Genomic DNA, 21,190 nt, shown 5'->3' on the forward strand with positions numbered 1-21,190 from the left:
GAATGGAATGGAGATGGTGATGACAACCCAGTAGCATTACAAAGTGCAGTGGAACAAACACTTCACCCACAGACACCTCTACCTTCATCATCTCTCTAGAGGTTGACACAAAATGCACTTCATTATTGACTAGAGATGTTCAGTCATGGCATCAATTTGTATGCAACAGAAGGCTTATTTTCCAATGAGATTTTAAAATAGTGGTTTTCGATTTTCTAATTAACTATAGAGATAACATCTGTCTTAAACATAATTTCAATAGACTTTCACATTTTATTCTACAACATAAATTACACACATTCCTAGCCCAAAGGTGAATTCAGAAACCACTGTTTGTTTTTAGAAGGTAAACCTGGCATCTCACTAGCTGACTCCAAACAAATCACGCAGCTACACGGTATGCAGCATACAGTAGTCAAGTCAAGTGGTTTTTATTGTTGTTTCAACCATATACAGTTAGTACAGTACACAGCGAAACAAGACAACGTTCCTCCAGGACCATGGTGCTACATAAAAACAACATAGGACAAACACAGGACCACATGAGACTACACAACTAAATAAAATACCTATATAAAATACCTATATACACTCACCTAAAGGATTATTAGGAACACCATACTCATCAGACCAGGCAACATTTTTCCAGTCTTCAACTGTCCAATTTTGGTGAGCTCTTGCAAATTGTAGCCTCTTTTTCCTATTTGTAGTGGAGATGAGTGGTACCCGGTGGGGTCTTCTGCTGTTGTAGCCCATCCGCCTCAAGGTTGTGCGTGTTGTGGCTTCACAAATGCTTTGCTGCATACCTCGGTTGTAACGAGTGGTTATTTCAGTCAAAGTTGCTCTTCTATCAGCTTGAATCAGTCGGCCCATTCTCCTCTGACCTCTAGCATCAACAAGGCATTTCCGCCCACAGGACTGCCGCATACTGGAAGTTTTTCCCTTTTCACACCATTCTTTGTAAACCCTAGAAATGGTTGTGCGTGAAAATCCCAGTAACTGAGCAGATTGTGAAATACTCAGACCGGCCCGTCTGGCACCAACAACCATGCCACGCTCAAAATTGCTTAAATCACCTTTCTTTCTCATTCTGACATTTAGTTTGGAGTTCAGGAGATTGTCTTGACCAGGACCACACCCCTAAATGCATTGAAGCAACTGCCATGTGATTGGTTGATTAGATAATTGCATTCATGACAAACTGAACAGGTGTTCCTAATAATCCTTTAGGTGAGTGTATATATACCTATATAAAGTGCACGGGCAAACGTGCAAAAAGTATGGGACAGTACAAGAAATTTCTGACAATGAACAGGACAATAGGCACAGTGAGTGACAGTGCAGCACCGACCAGTACACAGTAGTGGAAAAAGATGACAGTTTCTAAAAGCATAAACATAACATACTATGAGTTATTGAGGTTGAAGACAGTTATTAAGTGACAGTAATTAAAGTGCAACTCAGGACACGTGTTTGTGTGTGTCAAACCAGTCTCTGAGTATTGAGGAGTCTGATGGCTTGGGGGAAGAAGCTGTTACACAGTCTGGCCGTGAGGGCCCGAATGCTTCGGTACCTCTTGCCAGACGGCAGGAGGGTAAAGAGTATGCAACAAACAGGGGCACCACACAAAGGTGGGCACCAAATCAACTCAAAGTGGTGAGCTCTAACCGCGAAACTTCAAGGAGGACCCTTGAACAGTTTTTGTTAGTTCTTTAGTGTGAAAGGAAGCTAATTGGTCTCTCGAGACCACAAGAGCCCGCCCCAGCGACTGAACAATTTTTTTCAAACACAGCGGAAATGCATTCTAGGATTTTGGAGCCATTAACTCAGCAGGGAGTTGAGTTGGTGAAGTGATTAATGACCTCACACTGGCAGATGCTAATGTTTATGTTGTAGAACAAAACATAAATATCTTTTCAAGAAATGTTAACCACATACTTTATTTTACTCACAAATCAAACATCTCTATTCTAAAAATCTATAGGAAATTCATGAAGGAACCCATAGCTCGAAAATGAGATTTCTCTTCTGGATTTTAGGACTGCAAAGTAAACAGCTCTATAATCATGATAAATAAAATTATTATTTCTAAAAGATAATTTTTGCAAATAGCACTTGATTTATTAAGTCCTGTTTAAAGGGCTTTCACATAATACACAGTTCCCACTGCTAATATGAAAATGAATGCACTCTGATGAGGAAGCATTGGCAGTACTTCATTATTCAGCTAGCATGCTTCAGGGGTTTACTGGACAGTTTTACTGTGCAGGGCACGTGATAGATGGAGCATAGCTGATAAGGAGAGAAAGAGAGAGAAAGAGAAAAATCATGACAATCATGGCACCTGTTGACATTCGATTGATGTTTATGTAGGGGCCTTTGTTTTTCCAATTCATATTTTGTGAGTGACAGATTTTTTTCACAAGTTCTGTGTTTTAATGTTTTATATTTTTTATCATCAAAAAGATGTCTAATCAAATACATTCATAAAACTTTAATTATAAAAAACTGATCAGTTTTATTATTATAAATTTTTTTCCTATCCCGATCCTCACAGCACACTCTAAAACACATATAAATCACAAATACAGAGCAGTACAGTTTTAATTCATTAATGTACACTTTTATTCAGTCCAACAGCACACTTGGGATTTATTATTATAATTATTATGTATTACTTTGAATAATCACAAAATATATTTATTTAGCAATTTCTTCAATTTCATGTATCTAGTTTAATTGACATTTTATTTCGGCAGAAAACCAAATGGAAGCCCTTTCAAATTTGAATGATTTTATGACATCTTCACTCCTCCAGATAAGCAGTTCACTGTATGGCCCAGTGTATTTAATAAACTGCAAAAGGCTGAGGTTGCCTATCTGTCACTCACTCCACGTTGAGTGGATGTAGTGACACTCAGGGTCACTCTTGAAAGCCACGCCTCACAAACGAGCATGCCCAGTCGGTGCTGGCCTGTCTGTAGGCATTCAGACAGAAGGCTGCGGTTCCACTAAAACTATTTCAGAGGCTCCTGGGGCATATGGCATCATTGACTGTGGCCACACTGCTCGGGTTGACGCATATGAGACTGCTTCAGCGTCACCGTTTCTTCAGCCCTTGGAACAACCTTGCATTTCTATGGGCAGGGGTTTCCCTAGAGCAGGTCTCCTATTGCATCGTGGTTAAAACTAATGCCTCCAAGACGGGCTGGGGCGCCACATGCAATGGACCCGGGGCTACATTGGCACATCAACTGCCTCGAGTTGCTGGCAATATGGCTCGCAATGCAGAGGTTCTGGCTGTTGATCCAGGGCAAGCACGTGTTGGTTCGAACAGACAATACAGTGACTTTCGCATATATCAACCACCTAGGCGGGTTACGCTCCCCTCGCATGTCACAACTCACCCGCCATCTCCTCCTCTGGAGTCAGCAGCACCTCAAGTCGCTGCAAGCCACTCACATCCCGGGTGACCTCAACACAACGGCGGACGCGCTGTTATGATAGGTCACCCACAAAAGAGAGTGGAAAAGACAAATTTTGAGCCGATACATGCAGGCACAGGTAGACCTGTTTGCTAAACAGGTCTAAACTTTGCTGTTATAAAGTTTGCTAAAATATGCTGACCTGACAGCTTTTAGTGCCTGTCTGCAGCTACAGACACTATCCTTCCATGCATCGCAAAATACCTCTGGCACTTGTGCTCCATTTTCCCATCTGCTCTCTTGAGAGCATGATTGTGATGGTGCAAAGCTTTTTCTTTAATTTTCTTTAATCAAAGGTGGTCGACACTATCAAGAGAGCTAGATAACACTGTATTTATATTTTCTGTTATTACATTAAGTTCTTCTAGACTTTTTTGCTTACTGAATATATGAGACAATTCTGGAAGATTATTTGTGAAGCTATCTTTAGTGGTTGAAAGAATAGTTCTACCTGAATGATAGCATGGTGTAGATTGAATGACATTAGCTGATCGCAGCAAATAAAAGACGAGGTAATGATCTGAGATGTCATCACTCTGTGGTACAATTTCTATAGTATCAACATTAATCTGACTGCAAGAGAGTTGAGAATATCGATAAATGCTAATCCCAATGTGTCATTATCTATGTGAATGAAGTCACCAACAATTCAATCTCTATCTACAGTAACTAATAGATATGCTAGAAATTTTGCAAATACATCTCAAATACAGCAATGATCTATACCAGGTAATCTATATACTATTGCAAGGGAAAAAGACGACAGCGATTTGTTTATTTATATCTGACGGTGTCACATTAAGCATCATCAGTTCAAAAGATTAAACTTATATCCTGTCCTCTGAGTAACACCAACAACTCCTCCTCGACCCTTCAGATGAGGCTCATGTTTATAACAGTAACCAGGAGAAGTTGATTCATTAAACTAATGTATTAATCCGGTTTAAGACAGGTTTCAGTCAAACAGAGCACATCCAAACTATGATCTGTAATAATTAAATGTACAATTAGTGCTTGGTTGAAAGAGATCTTATGTTTAGTAGCCTTAACTTTATATGATGTTGCGACGAGTAGGAGGGCATGGCCAGGCCATGATGGTGCTCCATAATTTCAAAATTATTTAGTGAAGGGTTTGTGTTTGGTAGTTTGGGGAACAGACTCTATATGATATCTAGGTGATACTGTCTCTATGTGATGTAGTTTATGGATATGATGTCCCACTAGAGGGCTCTTGGTGTAAGTAAGTAACACATCATAAATAACAAATAATATTATATTAAAATTGTTAAAATATTTAGTCTACTCACTTTCCTGCAACAATAAAACTCTCATCTTTGATATATGTATCCTTTGAATTGAGCCTAGATGTCAGGGTGTGATGTTTCTATCTTCTATTTTCAAGTGTCCTCTCATCGTATGCATTATTTGTTACACAGTGTAGTTCAAAATGTCTTTGCATGCATTTAAATAGGAGTGAATGGAGCGTGAAGTGTAGTGTGACTGCCGGTTAAGACGAAAATCATATCAGCCCTAAGCAAACCTTATTGTGGTAAACACTGGTTGATAGAAATGTGGCCCAACTACAGGTGAAACTCGAAAAATTAGAATATTGGGCAAAAGTTCATTAATTTCAGTAATTCAACTTAAAAGGTGAAACTGATATATTATATAGACTCATTACAAGCAAAGTACGATATTTCAAGCCTTTATTTGATATAATTTTGATGATTATGGCTTACAGCTTATGAAAACCCCAAATTCAGAATCTCAGAAACTTAGAATATTGTGAAAAGGTTCAGTATTGTAGGCTCAAAGTGTCACACTCTAATCAGCTAAACACCTGCAAAGGGTTCCTGAGCCTTTAAATGGTCTCTCAGTCTGGTTCAGTTGAATTCACAATCATGGGGAAGACTGCTGACCTGACAGTTGTGCAGAAAACCATCATTGACACCCTCCACAAGGAGGGAAAGCCTCAAAAGGTAATTGCAAAAGAAGTTGGATGTTCTCAAAGTGCTGTATCAAAGCACATTAATAGAAAGTTAAGTGGAAGGGAAAAGTGTGGAAGAAAAAGGTGCACAAGCAGCAGGGATGACCGTAGCCTGGAGAGGATTGTCAGGAAAAGGCCATTCAAATGTGTGGGGAGCTTCACAAGGAGTGGACTGAGGCTGGAGTTACTGCATCAAGAGCCACCACACACAGACGGGTCCTGGACATGGGCTTCAAATGTCAAACGTCTTACCTGGGCTAAAGAAAATAAGAACTGGTCTGTTGCTCAGTGGTCCAAAGTCCTCTTTTCTGATGAGAGCAAATTTTGCATCTCATTTGGAAACCAAGGTCCCAGAGTCTGGAGGAAGAATGGAGAGGCACACAATCCAAGATGCTTGAAGTCCAGTGTGAAGTTTCCACAGTCTGTGTTGGTTTGGGGAGCCATGTCATCGGCTGGTGTTGGTCCACTGTGCTTTATTAAGTCCAGAGTCAACGCAGCCGCCTACCGGACATTTTAGAGCACTTCATGCTTCCTTCAGCAGACAAGCTTTATGGAGATGCTGACTTCATTTTCAGCAGGACTTGGCACCTGCCCACACTGCCAAAAGTACCAAAACCTGGTTCAATGACCATGGTATTACTGTGCTTGATTGGCCAGCAAACTCACCTGACCTGAACCCCATAGAGAATCTATGGGGCATTGCTAAGAGAAAGATGAGAGACATGAGACCAAACAATGCAGAAGAGCTGAAGGCCGCTATTGAAGCATCTTGGTCTTCCATAACACCTCAGCAGTGCCACAGGCTGATAGCATCCATGCCACGCCGCATTGAGGCAGTAATTAATGCAAAAGGGGCCCAAACCAAGTACTGAGTACATATGCATGATTATACTTTTCAGAGGGCCGACATTTCTGTATTTAAAATCCTTTTTTTTATTGATTTCATGTAATATTCTAATTTTCTGAGATTCTTAATTTGGGGTTTTCATAAGCTGTAAGCCATAATCATCAAAATTATATCAAATAAAGGCTTGAAATATCTTACTTTGCTTGTAATGAGGCTATATAATATATTAGTTTCACCTTTTAAGTTGAATTACTGAAATTAATGAACTTTTGCACGATATTCTAATTTTTCGAGTTTCACCTGTATGTTGCTACTTGAAAAAATTGTGGTGATCAAAATCACGGTCACCATGTCAATGCATAGCCAGTAAATAGTAAGCAATATCCAGAACCACTCCTCTTAAATATTGTTTTGAACTCTTTAGTGGAAAAAAAAAACAAAGGCATATAGTGAGCACAAGCAAATTTGTGTCAATTACAACAGCTACTTAACAGTAATCATTGCAATAAAGTGACTAAGCAGACTGGTACAGCTATGCAACTGGAAATTGAGATTAAAGATTTCTTAACATTTAATTTTTTCTTCCTGTATTGTATTTTCACAAAAGTGATTAAATTGACTTGGAGTAGTGTGTGAGAAGCATACAAAATTGTACAGCCTAAGTACTTCAATTCCGTCTGACCAGAACATGCTGGGAATTCACTCATGCAATGCTGCTGTAGGAGCTCACAGGCCAGATGATAGTTTGATGCCTGACTAAATAATTTTTTTTGGATTTTCCCTTCTTCTTTTCACCCATTGATGACATTTCTTCTCTATTTCCTTGTAATCACAGTAAAGAGCTTGTGGCCTGCTCTGCAAGGCTGCTCAGCCCCTGATTCTCTGGCCCTGATGCAAAGTAATTATGTTTATAATAAGCACAGGCTTCATTTACTTTGGGCTCATTTCTAATGACCGTTTGCACATAATGATGTCGTCTTCCTGTTTTTGCCATTTCTGGAGAACAATCATTTATTGCGCACATAAGGGGAGAAGTTTATGTAAGGAAAGCCAAACAAGAACTAATGGAGAACATGACTGTTGAATTAATTTTACTTTAATTTGAAATTGTGAGTGGCATATGTGCAATCTATTATAGGTATTATAGAGGAAAACATTTAGTAGTGGTTTTAACAGCCTTCAGAAGAATGTTTTAATCATGAAGTGGTTTTGAGTGGAATTCAGCTAATGGAATTCAACCAGTTGTTTATCGATTGTAGTGTAAGCAATCTGTTGGCTAATCTGTGATCAGTAGGGCAGAGAGCAGCTGGTCTGTCTGGCAGATGTCACCTTGCTGAAGTCCCGCTGTTTTACTCATTGCACAGAGTAATAGCCAGTGTTGCCAACTACTTTCAATGAAAAGTAGCTAAAGCCTGCTCAAAAAGTCACTAAATGTTGCTAGATGACGGTATGCATTAATTAGCATATTCACGATGTCATCATGTTGTATTTGCATTCTGCCTTGTGTCAGCCCTTTACATGTGTTTGCTTCTCTCCAAATTTCTGTGCTCACATACTGTATTTTAATACAGCCAAATTCAAAAATAAAGATGTTCTCATTTACATATTTGTTCTGGTTCTGTTGTCAGACAACGGATCGAGTGTGAAACAGTGACTGAAACGCCGCCCATTAAGACTACATGTTAACCAGTAGTCACTTCCAAGCAATTTCCAAGCTGGTGCTCTGCACTGCTAAAATCCTGATTCCCCGTCTGTCCCTCACTTCGACGTTGTGTCGAAGAAGCGACACTAGGGGTCTCTCTTGAGAGCCTTTTGCATCTCTGATCTATGAGAAAAGGCCAATGAGAAATTGGCAGACAGAATTTGCATGTCCCACCCCCAGACATACAGGTATAAAGGGAGGGAAAATGGCACAGGCGCTGCCTCGTGTGTCTGGGCAGTGATCACACAGAGGCAGCGTTTGTGGATGGCTCATGTTCTCACTGCAAGAATATGACCATGGCAATGTTGCGGTCGCGGCTTTCCTTCCTCAAAAGGAACACCACTCCAGCCGCCCCCTGCGTCTTCCCACGGGATTGAGGATGATCCGGCTGGCGAAGGAGGCGATTTGGGGATGGCAGCGGACTCGGTTTCGCCGGGTACACCCCCGCGGGCTTGTTGACTTCCATCCGGGCTCGAGGCAACAGCAGCTTGCCTCACAGCCAGCCCACCTATCCTCTTGAGCCCCCCGAGCTGGATGAGCTCACCGCTGCATCGGAGAGTGACCAGCTTCGGGCAAGCACACCCAGTTTGAGGCTGATGCCCAGGTGTCTGATATGTTGCCCGGGCCGCCATCAGCGTGGGGCTGGACTGGAACCCTCCCTCCTCCCCACAGCCTTCGCGGCAGGATGATTGGTTCCTCGGGTCTGCGCACCGCTCACAGCCGCGCTACCCCCAGTTCCTTTCTTCCTGGAAGTGCATGATGAGCTGATGAGTTCGTGGAAGACACCCTTCTCCATCCATCAGCGTGCCTCTCGCTCATCCGCTCTCACTACCCTCGATGGCGTAGCGGCCCACGGGTACATGCAGTCTGACACAGCCGGTCGCTTTGGCACATAAAATACCTGCCCGCTCATGTGTCAGTAGTACACGTACACGGCTCAGCACATGGCGTGATTTAAATTGGACCCTAGTGTCACTTCTTTGACACAACGTTGAAGTGAGCGACAGACGGGGAACGTCTAGGTTATGGATGTAACCTCCGTTCCCTGATGGAGGGAACGAGATGTTGTGTCCTCCTGGCCACGTCGCTGAACCGAGGCATTGTTGCGGCCGAACCTCATTGTCGGCTGCTCAGAAAAATCCTGAATGAAACAGACGCATTTCCCTCCCTTTATACCCATATCCCCAGGGGTGGGACATGCAAATTCTGTCTGCCAATTTCTCATTGGCCTTTTCTCATAGATCAGAGATGTGAAAGGCTCTCAAGAGAGACCCCTAGTGTTGCTTCGTCGACACAACGTCTCGTTCCCTCCATCAAGGAACGGATTTTACATCCGTAACCTAGACATTTTATAACATAAGTTAAAGACTAAATTTTCATTAAAAATGATCACTTGGAGAGAAATTTAGAAGCGATAGAATGTCTTATTTTTTTCTCTTACGTAGTGCATAGCCTCTGTCTGGGTAACAGTGAGTGATAAACAAGAAAAATAATGGTCAAATTGAATTGTTTAAATAAAAAAAAAAAAGGCACAAACCATACATATTATTGATTGATCCTTGGCAACTCTGGTTGCACATGACAGCTCATTCACATCTGTGTCATCTGCTGTGAAGTCAACTGAATGTGCTGCTCCTCTGCCTGCCACTCACTGAATAGAGTAGACACAGAGAGAGGTGTGCCTGTGGTGGCAAAGCAAGACCTTGCACTCGTGCGGCAGTACTGGCAACTCTTCTATGGAAAGTAGCTAAGGTTTGTCCAAAAAGTCACTAGATTTGCCATTGACTCCAACACACAGCATACCCTACAATAATTTAGGTTAATACCCATTTACTGCGCTGGCACTTGCTTATAAGTTATAATTAATATGTTTGCAACCATAAGCTGTTTGACAGCCATGTTCATCTACTATTTTATAATTAAAAGTATGGCTGGGGGTATGGCTGAAGTTGCTCGTGAGGAAAATTATAAGAAACTGTTTACTGAGGTTTTGTGACAGTTGATTGCATAATTACAATTTTATTTCTGATGATTTCTATTTTATCAGTTAAGAAAGTCATTACTATTGTGCTTTGACAGTACATCTGGTTCAGTCAAGGCTTTATTCCTAACCAAATTAGCCACATAATCACATATGAGTTTGCTAAAATTTGCTGACCTGACAACCATAAGCTGTTTGGCTGCCATGTTCATCTTCTATTTTTGTAATTAAAAGTATGTCTGGGCAGAATAATGTTGTGATGGCACACAACACATGTCTGGTGTTAACAGTGTAGGTTGTGTAAACTGTAGGTTATTTATAGTTGCTGAGAAATGGCCCACCTTGGTGCATTAATATTTTCAACTTCAGGTATTTTAACTGATGTATGGTCTAACTGTATATATATCAGCTATTATAAAATGGATAGCTCTATAGGGAAATTTGGTAGTATAAATGCACACGGAATTGAATAAAATGCCCATATACCTTCACCAATAATATGTAGGCAATTGTATATTGGAATTAGCCATGTTTGACCAGCATTATAAGTAGGATAAATGACAAATGATCAGTATAGAAATCTGTGTAAAATCCTCCATCATTAAAAATATAATACAACAGGCTCATTATATCCAATCACAATATGCCAAATTAGCTTTGAACAAAAACACGACTTAATTGTGAGTCTAAAACCTTAACCCTCTGGGGTCTGAGGGTGTTTTGGGCCCTGGAGAAGTTTTGACATGCCTTGATATTTGTGCTTTTTTCAGTTACTTAAAACTTTAATGGCTAAAGTTCGATAAAACTGTATTCAGCACAAACTGGGCTACAATAATATGTAAGCAACATGTGTGTACATGTTTTTATTTTTGAGAAAAAACCTTTTGTGCATGGTGTTTGTATTTGTAATTAAGTAATTGAAATAAGGCCACACCCTAAACATTTGTCCAAAAGACTTTTGAGAACTGGATCTTGTATCCTAGAGTTTCTGCTGCAAAATGATGTGAAAAACATCCTGATCAGGATTCGTAATTATCAAAATCAAGTTTTAAGTTAAAAGAAGTAATCTGACAATACATATTCTGTACATAAAAACTTTACTTAATTTTAGACCTTCACTACAGCTTAAAAGAAGTCTCTTCTGCTCACCAAGGCTGCATGTATTTGATCCAAAATACAGTAAAAACAGTGATATTATGAACTCTTTTTACAAATTAAAAGAACAGTTTTCTATTTGAATGTGATCAAAGCTGAATTTTCAGCAACATTACTGCAGTCTTCAGTGTCACATGATATTCAGAAATCATTATAATATGCTGATTTTACAATATGGGCATATTTACATCACATTTGACACGCTTGCTGCGGAGACCAGGCCTTCAGTCATTGGCATCGCCTGATGCCGTTGACCGGGGGAGGGGACATCGTAAGCAGTGTGTGAGGAAGCGAAAGCACGGCAAGAGGGCAGGGGTCCATGATAGGCTAAAAACAAACCCTAGACGGTCGGCTCTACCGTTTATCATGCTCTAAAATGTTTGATCCCTGGACAATAAACTGGACTACATGGGCTCGCCTCGTTTCATGCCGACAGAAATTCAGCTCTGTGTGGTAAGACTCGCAGTGGTGGCTTGTGTGTTTACATCAACACGGAATGGTGCAATAATTCTATGCTAGTCTCTAGTTACTGCTCATCGCTGGTGGAGCTTTTGACTGTTAGATGCAGACCTTTTTATTTACCATGGGAAACTCACCTGGTCCCTCAACACCAGCTCTATTGCCAAAAAAGCCCAGCAGCGTCTCTACTTTCTTCGAAGTCTGAGGAAAGCACATCCTCACTACATTCTATAGAGGGACTATTGAGAGCATCCTGAGCAGCTGAGTCACTGCATGGTTTGGGACTTACACCGTTTCGGACCGCAAAGCCCTGCAGAGAATAGTGGGGACAGTTGAGAAGATCATCGGGGTCTCTCTTCCCTCCATCAAAGATATTTACAAAAAACGCTGCATCTGCAAAGCAACCAGCATTGTGGATGACCCCACACACCCCTCACACAAACTCTTCACCCTCCTGCCGTCTGGCAAGAGCTACCAAATCTTTCGGGCCCTCACGGCCTGACTGTGTCACAGCTTCTCCCCCCAAGCCATCAGACTCCTCAATACTCAGATACTGGACTGACACACACTTGTCCTGAGTTGCACTAATTATTGTCACTTTATACCTGGCTGCTACCTCAATAACGTATAGAACACTATCTCATAGTATATTATGTTTACATTTGGCATTTTTAGAGATGTTTATGTAGAAATGTTATTTAATCTGTGTTTAATCTGGGTTTGTCCTATGTTGTTTTTATGTACCACCATGGTCCTGGAGGAACGTTGTCTCGTTTCACTGTGTACTTTACTAACTGTATATGGTGGAACGATGTCGCCAAAAGTTTGCTGCAGGTTCACTGCTACCAATGAAGAGCTGCAAACTTCTGCCAAACATTTATGGCAAATCGCAAACTCTTTTGCATGTGAAAATAATGAGTGATGCAAGTTTGCAGCAAGTTAAGTGCAAACTTGTCAGAACTCCAGATTTTTGTAATGTTCATCATATTGCTGATAATGCCATTTTATAAAAACAATAAGGCAAATTATTGTGATATATTTTTACTCATACAGTGTGATGTTCAATAAGATTTTTGTCATACCTACAGTAACACTCCTAATTTAAATTATGATGCTTTATTTTAAACACAAATTTTCCTTTTATGCTACAGTGCAGACTATGCAATATTGCTGTGTGAGTGTTATCTTATACCAAGAAAATAAGGCTTACATGTTTAATAATGCAGCACAAATGGTCTTTATGACCCAATATTGTTGAGAGGGTGAGAAGAATGCAGCAATACCTATACAAACACAGCAGTAATGCAAAGACACAGGGGCAGCAAGTTCTCTATTCACCAGTTCAGCAATTCATTGGAGCAATCATACAGGCTGTTCTATTATTGCTCTGTTATTCAAGAGCTATATAAAGTGCAGACTTATATCTCAGTTTCAGATAGTGTCAGAGGTTGTGGCAGATTTTAACTCATGTCATGACAAGACAGAGCACTCACCAGTTGCTGTTTGTCAGCACCTTCCTGGGCAATAGTACAAGCCAGCTGATCAGTGACACGTGAATTCAAGATTATTCTCAGGCTTATGTGCAAACAAAGCTGTGGAAAAGGAATGTGAATGGTTGGTTGTGAGCTGGCAATATGGACAACAAAGAACTGGAGTAGTCTTTACTTATTTTGTGACCAATTTGTTATAAAATTTTTGTGTCCTCTGGGAAAAGTAAATCATAATCCAAACATTATCATCATAATCATTATTTATAATCATCATATCATTCACAATCACTGTAATATTAAAAACACTAACAGGGAAGGAAAAATATTATTATTATTATTATTATTAATAATAATAATAATAATCATCATCATAAAAAAATAATACCTTAAGCAACATATTCATAAAAATTCCCAGGTCAATCCCACGTGTGTAAACATTTCTCAGTTTACAGTTGAACAAAAAAGAACAGTCTTTCTTTTTTATCCCATTTTCTCCCAATTTGGAATGCCCAATTCCCACTACTTAGTAGGTCCTCGTGGTGGTGTGGTTACTCACCTCAATCTGGGTGGTGGAGGACAAGTCTCAGTTGCCTCCGATTCTTAGACCGTCAGTCCACGCATCTTATCACGTGGCTCGTTGTGCATGACACTGTGGAGACTCCCAGCACGTGGAGGCTCATGCTACTCCCCGCTATCCACGCACAACTTACCACGCACCCCATTGAGAGCGAGAATCACTAATACCCTCCCTAGCAACCGGGCCAATTTGGTTGCTTAGGAGACCTGGCTGGAGTCACTAAGCACACCCTGGATTCTTACTCTCTGAGCTACCCAGGCCCACAAAAAGAACAGTCTTGAGAAGAAACTACATTCATTTTAAGTTATTTTTATTCTATAGTTATAAATGTGTAGTAAATAAACTAGATTTGAATTGTGCAATGTTAATACTTTATTATAAATAAATATATTAGTGTGTAATATTTACCAGTTTAAATTAGCACAAATGTTTTGAAGATCTGCTTAACATAAAAGACCTCTTAAAATGTTTGTTTTTTTTAAATAAAAAAATTATATTAAATTGTTAACACCATCCATAACTGTTGTTACCCTTCCCTGATCAAACAGAGGACAACCAAAAATTGTTAACACTCACTTCAATTGTTGTTAACCTTCCCTAATCAAACAGAGGATAACCAACATTTGTTTACACACACATTGAGAAAGAAATATAGAAAAAACAAATAAAAAAAGAATAAAATAGAATAATTAAAATTAAAGAAAGACAAAAGTAAAATGATTCAGTGAAATCAATAAGTGCAGCACAATGCTCAGACAGACAATGCACAGCTAAACTGATGTGTTTTCAGTCTGGATTTAAATGTGGCTACTCTTGGGGCACATTTAACCTCTTCTGGAAGCTGGTTCCAGCTGCGGGTGGCAAATATAATTGATCCTAATGATCTATTATATTTATTATTATGACTTAATTAACTGAAATTCACAGTAATTTATGAACTAAAAACTGTTTGTGTTGAAATAAATAGCAGCTGTTTAAATACTTTTATTTCTTTTAGAAATGGAAATTTAAAACAAACCTTGTTGAGATTGTGTTTGTGTTCTGCTTCTTGCACTCAATTCAGGTTAATCGCAAAGAAAAATTCAAACAAATGTGTCCCCACTCAAGATATACGTCCACTGAGATGCGGATGCAGTCTTTGTTTATTAAAATATAAAGTTACGTTTGAATGGATTAGAACCCAGGCTTTCATATGCAAGGAGCAAATTAGTTAGAACTAGTCCACTCAGCTAGACTCTTAACAACAGAGATGCATCTGATTGATTTATTTCTCTAGTGACCAATAATATCTCAATGATAATATCTCATGACCAAAAGTAGCAGACATAGATAGAAGATTATATTTTGGAAGAAGCCAAACTTTTTTGTCCTGGACACACTAAAGCACCCTAAGCGAACAAAGCCACTGTTTTTATACTACACGCAACATAATGTTAAAATTAGTTAGTTTAGGGTGATGTCACAGTGCCATGGTGTCAACGTACTGTTCCAGCCACAAGTAAAGCCAATAATGCAGGTTTTTCTCTCAGTGGACTGCCACTTTTAGCGCTGTACCACTTCTTTGCTTTTCAAACTTGTCACGGCCCCTTTCACTTTTAAAAATTCAAATCTCTATCCACTCATTTGTCGAGGCCAAAGTTTTTGTCACAAATCATGTAAAAAATATACTTCCACGCAATCTCTGAGAGACGGCTTGTAAGTTATCCATTTTAACCACAATAACCTAGGTAACAACACCTCAGATGGCACGAGCAATTGTAAATTACAAGTGTCACGTCCAAACCACACCCACGAACATGATTAACCAGTCATCAACACTCTTCAACCAGCCAAATTCTCTTGGGTCAAGAATTTCAGAGATGTGCAAGAACAGGAGATATCTCACCAAACGAACATCTTGTCAGAACAAAAACTTCACTGCATTTCGTCATCATTTGTATGTAAACTAAGAGAAGCCTGTTTGACAAGTAAATATAAATTAGCCATAAGTATCTTGCAAGATTGATAAAAGTGGGATCCCTTCTAGACACGACTTTAGTTGACCGTAATTAGCATTAAAACAAATCCTGGATGACTGGCAAGCACTTGGGAATGCGAGCTCTCACACCACACACACAGGAGAGAGAGAGAGAGAGAGAGAGAGAGAGAGAGAGAGAGAGAGAGAGGGAGAGAGAGAGAGAGAGAGAGAGAGAAGGCATGAGCACGTGAGAGAATCCCCATTTACCCAGTAAAGATGGATAAAATTAAAAAACTGATGCTCTAGATTTAAATGGTTTAAACACATTAAAATGTTTCTCATGTTTTCAAACTGGTCTAAGAAGATCTATGCACACATGTGTAACCACGTCATTATATTAATGTACTCACACTCTTAAATATGAAATGATGACACTGATACTGAGTTCAAGTAATGTATGGTAAATGATATGCCCTTTCAAGAACAGACATCGTCCTGGCAATTCATAGCTTATTTTATTCCTGCAGAGGGAAGAGGGATTGGCCCGATACGAGTACTATCATTTTCTGTGTATGCTGACAAATAGGGGTTCCCTGTCTATCAATGACAGTGGGTGATTTAATAGATCACTTTCATAAAACATGATGTCATCTATAGCAATGAGGTCAGCTCCACCTTACATTTATTTATTAAAATATTCCTGCATAAAACTTGCTCTTAGCTGTTTTGTAAATAGGGTTTAAGCAAAAACTTGGAGAACTCCTAGTGGTAAGATAAAAATATTTGTGAATACGGATGCAGTATTAGAGCCTGTATACAATGCATTAGAGTGCAGAATCTATAAACCACAATTTTTTATGGCTCACACCCTGTAGGCAATGCATTCTAGTAACTGAGCACTACCGTAATAGGTAATATTGGAAAATGAAAGGCTAGATACAGCAGAGTCTTGGCCAATGTGCATGGCTAAATCAATTCCACACAGAGGGAAGAGTCAAAAACTGTTCTCTCTCCCCCTTCTGCTCATAACCTGACCATAAGGGAGAGTGGTCTGGGTTAGCATGAACAGACATACCAACAGCATGTCTATCTACCAAATCAACTGCCCAGAGTTTAACTGTTTGCTTTTGCTGCTGTTACAGGTGAAGATGACTGTCTGGGGAAGGACAAGTGCAAAGCAAGCCAAGAAGGCTGGTATCTCCCTTCTTTGAACAGAAGAGGGAGAAAAGAGGTGTAGGAGCAGAGCAGACGAGAGAAGCAAAGCAAGATATTTCAAGAAAGTTTATTCTATCCATGAAAAGTATCTTTTCCACAGTAAGAGGTCAATGTGGGGTTGGAGTTGCATCACCTTACCAGTTGATTAGTTTCAATCATGGACAACTCTTAAGAAAAAACAATTATTACTTCATTAGATTCCCCAAACTCTGGGATATTTTCACTGTGAACTGCAGTTAAAATAAAATGCTGTTCTTTTTATTTTGCTCATACATCACACTTTATCTTCAAGGATCAAATTTCATAACAAGGCAATTACCAATAGAGGACAACTTTTCTATTTCTTCTAAGATTGTCAAAATAATTATCATTGTTGTGAGATTAATATACTGTAATTTACAACACTGCAGTGTATATGAGTGAAAGTGTATTACTAGCACAGATGTAAACATAATGTATGTTAGGCTAAATTGGGAACCGATCTCTCTTATCTGATTAACTGTCTGTTAATGTAGTCAAAGGTCTAACGTTAACTTACACAGCAGCTCAAGTTGTTCAGGAAACCTAAAGCCGATGCTAAACCTTAAAACTTTCTTCAAATATTATGTTTTAGCCAATCGGGAAACGAGCTCATGGAGCTTTGGAAATATTCTCTCCTTCTTCTATATGTTCTTCTTATTCTTCTGTATCTCACAACCAACATTAAGTTTTTCTCTCCCTTGTCATCGATTTTAAAAATGTGCCGTAGCAATGGGTCATTCATGAACGATTCATTAATTTTGGACTAATCTTTTATTTGACTTGGGTGAATGAGTAGTCTCAGAAAGTGATTTGTTCATTTTGTCACAGCCACGCTTGTGCAAAATCCGTGCTCATGTTTCGTTCATTTGGCAAGGGGACAGCTCTGTACAGGAAACAGAACTGAATAGTTCACCTCCCGTCGGTCTTTGAGTACAAGTTGTTCATTGACATCTGTGAAGTCTCTATTGCAAGCAGAAGTTACTTAATACTTCTTAATACTCCCAACAAGCAGTTTGAGATGCTTTATTTTGTCCTTACAGTCACACAAAGTGTTTCTGGTCACTAATTGTAGCTTCTTTATTTCTTGCAATTCATATCTTTGTGAATATTTCTCTAATGATGTGTTATCCCATTCTATTGAATCAGGTAATAAAGAGTAATGTTTTAAACTTTGTATGACTTTTATCTTCTGGTCAGAAAATAAGGAAAGCCCATATTATTTGCTTGTTTATTGAGTTGATTTTAAATAAATTGTCATTTATTTTTCCTTCATGATGCATCCTCTCATGGTTTTATTTATTCTTAAGTTATTGTTGGGAATAGACCCAAATCAAGCATTAATTATATATTAACTCATTTTACACTTGGGATAACATATTGTGTCAACACTGTCCGCATTAAATACATGAAACTAATTCATCAATTATGTTTCCTGCACAGAGTCTATGAGCACAGATGAGGCTGTCACCTGTTAAATGAACGAAAGACTCATACCCAAAGAACATCTCGGGAGGTGAACTAATCAATTATTTTTCCTGTAGAGCCACCCCGGACACTCCTCTGGTCCGCCAGTGTTACCTGGGCCTGTTAAATTTGTTCTGTATGATCAGTGAGGGCTCTGTCGCCACCATCCTGTTCCCTAGACTCACAGAATTTGAAGTTGACAAGACTGGAGGCTTTATGTTGACCTTATGCTGACCTGAGATCTGTGTTCTCCACAGTTACAATGCAGAGGATGCTTGGTTTTGAATTTTAATGAGTTATGAAAGCAGGTGGTCTACATGGAGTTCACAAATGATATGCACAACATGAGAATTGTGGAGTAAAAATTAGGTAACTTTTATCATTCTGACTCCCAAGAAATTCTTAATTTATCTTCAATGCACAATGTCGAAATGGTGCTTATTATTTTTGGACACAGTATTTGTTAAACACAAAAGATGAACAGTACTACCAAATAGATGTAGTCTGTATGTTGCTCTGAAATGTTGAATTAACTATTTTGTTTTGATACAAAGTTTATAAATATACTCAATTTCAGTGGTGTTACATGTTAAATGTACAGAGTGTGGTAAAAAGGATATAGAAAGATTGCTTGTAAATATTACAGCTATGTTTAAGTTACATTTTGTCTACACCTTTGTTTACACAAAAGCTAATGGCAATCAATGATCACATATTCTATTAAAATATAAAAGAAAACATAAGAGCCTATTTTGCACCTATTAAGACATGCTCTTTGATAGCAGAGGAAAATATAAACCATTATTTTCTAAAAGACAACAAAATATCTGACTCAATTTATACAGGTGTCTTAAAATACAATATATGTACATTAAGATTTTGATACCATGTAATTGTTGTATATTCATGTTGTTCTTAAAATATATTATAATTTTTGCATTTTCTGCTACCAAAGTTTGAGGTAGGGTATAGTTATGTTGGGTTAGAGTTAGAGTTAGGGGTTAGGAACGGGCTTGGAGCAGTTTTGCTGCCAGACTCAAAATAAACAGATAATTTTGCATGAAAACCTTGTAAGATTTTGAGAGAATGAGGACTACCTTCTAGCCACTAAATGTAATTAAAGTGCATAATCATAAAATATACCTTATATAAAGTGGGATAAAAAAATGTGATGTAAATCAGAGGGAGAAAGCTTTCCACAGAAAATTCTGAGTTCCAAGGCTGAATTTCATACCTCAAGGGAGAAAGACTAGGTTTCAAATCACTAAAAAGTACACATTCTAATCTGCTGTGTAACAAGTTAATGTATTTATAATGATTTATTATGGTTATGTTTTTGGAAAGAGATTTAGTGTAAAAATTATACAAACAACCTGTTCCTTAAAGGCAGTTAATAATGCAAATCAGAAATGCAAATATTATATTATTTTTAATGCTATGCTCTTTGTTAAGGCCTAAACAGATTACGTATTTCTATGGCTTCTTACTGTATATTTGTTTTGCAATTGTGATATTGTAAAGTCTATGTAAAGTTGCTAAATTTCTCACTGTAGCTTATTTAAATGATGCTTGCTAAGACATGTACTATGCACTCAATAAACAGTAAAAATTCACTTTATGGTAAGTAGATAAGCACATGAAATATTATTCAGTCATTCTAGGCTATTTTTCTGTTTTTCTTTTATAACAGACAATGCAAAAGATATTCATGTATTGAAATGGCACAACTGAATAAAAAGCTTTTTACTGTTAGTATTCTTTTAAAATTACAATGAACAGTCATTACATTCAGATTTTTAATAAGCAATATGTCAAAAGAAGCTAGGAGTGTCTTTTAGATTTAAATGCCAGCCAATGAGCTGCACAATAGACTTATTGCTGTTGCTATGGGGTTTACAGTAATTTTAACAATCCTCTCATTAAAGGAATATTTCACCCAAAAATGAAAATCTGATGATAATTTACTCACCCTCAGGCCATCCCAGATGTATCCGAGTTTCTTTCTTCATCAAAACAGAATTTAAGATTTTTAGGTTTTCATTTCAGACCTCCTCCTCTAACCAATGCAAGTGAATGTTCTCCATTATTTGACGATCCAAAATGCATATTTAGGGTGCATCAAAATAATCCACACGACTCCAGTCGACAAATAAAGTAAGTTTTTGCATTTAGAAGAACTTAATTTGTCAACTGGAGTCGTGTGGGTCGAATTTTAATTACCAACTGAACTTGATTTTAGCGCCAAAATGCAATTTACATTTTCTGAAGGAGCTCAGCAAAGCCAATCTGAGGAAAAGAGGCTTATATTTGAAATAATTAAAAGTTTTAAAATGTTCAAAAGCTTGTTTTCTGAAATTGAACTCCGCATTGAACAAGTAGTTCTAATAGTTTATAGTCTTGAAAAGTGTAGAACATTCTGTGAATGTCATTCAACCGACTTTTTTCATCTAAAGAACAGGGTAAGGCTAATTTAAGTTTGTGCATTTTAAGAAAATGCATATATAGGTCAAAATATATTATTTTTATTATATTATATAATTATATTAATTTATTTAATGCTTTATTCATATGGTAGACTAATTTATTTAATTTAATACAGGGAATTTTGCTGACATTTTGTTCATAAGTAAGCTAAAAAATAATTGAATAGAATTGGGCTGTTTGTGTTCCAAAAAAGCACACTGATGCTTTTCTCCAAGTATTGTGTAGCTATTTATTTTTAATTTAAAACATCTTTGGCAAAGAAATTATATGTTTGTTTGTTTTTTGTATTATGGGCTAGTTCCATGACTGCCATCTATTATATTGAATGGTGTGGAAAATAAACTTTAATAAATAAAAGGATGGGTA

The 21,190-nt window shown here is 38.3% G+C and overlaps 1 protein-coding gene across 1 annotated transcript in view; it reads left to right on the forward strand.

The window, feature by feature from the left end:
* Window positions 1-20,840, forward strand: part of LOC127626504 (urotensin-2 receptor-like) — a 93,487-nt gene extending 72,647 nt beyond the window's left edge. The window contains exon 3 of the mRNA XM_052102315.1: window positions 16,783-20,840. The gene's annotated coding sequence lies outside the window, so the exon portion shown is untranslated. The remainder of the gene's footprint in view (window positions 1-16,782) is intronic.
* The last annotated feature ends 350 nt before the right edge of the window (window positions 20,841-21,190 follow it).

Source organism: Xyrauchen texanus, chromosome 33 (assembly GCF_025860055.1).
Source record: "Xyrauchen texanus isolate HMW12.3.18 chromosome 33, RBS_HiC_50CHRs, whole genome shotgun sequence".
Lineage (NCBI taxonomy): Eukaryota > Metazoa > Chordata > Actinopteri > Cypriniformes > Catostomidae > Xyrauchen > Xyrauchen texanus.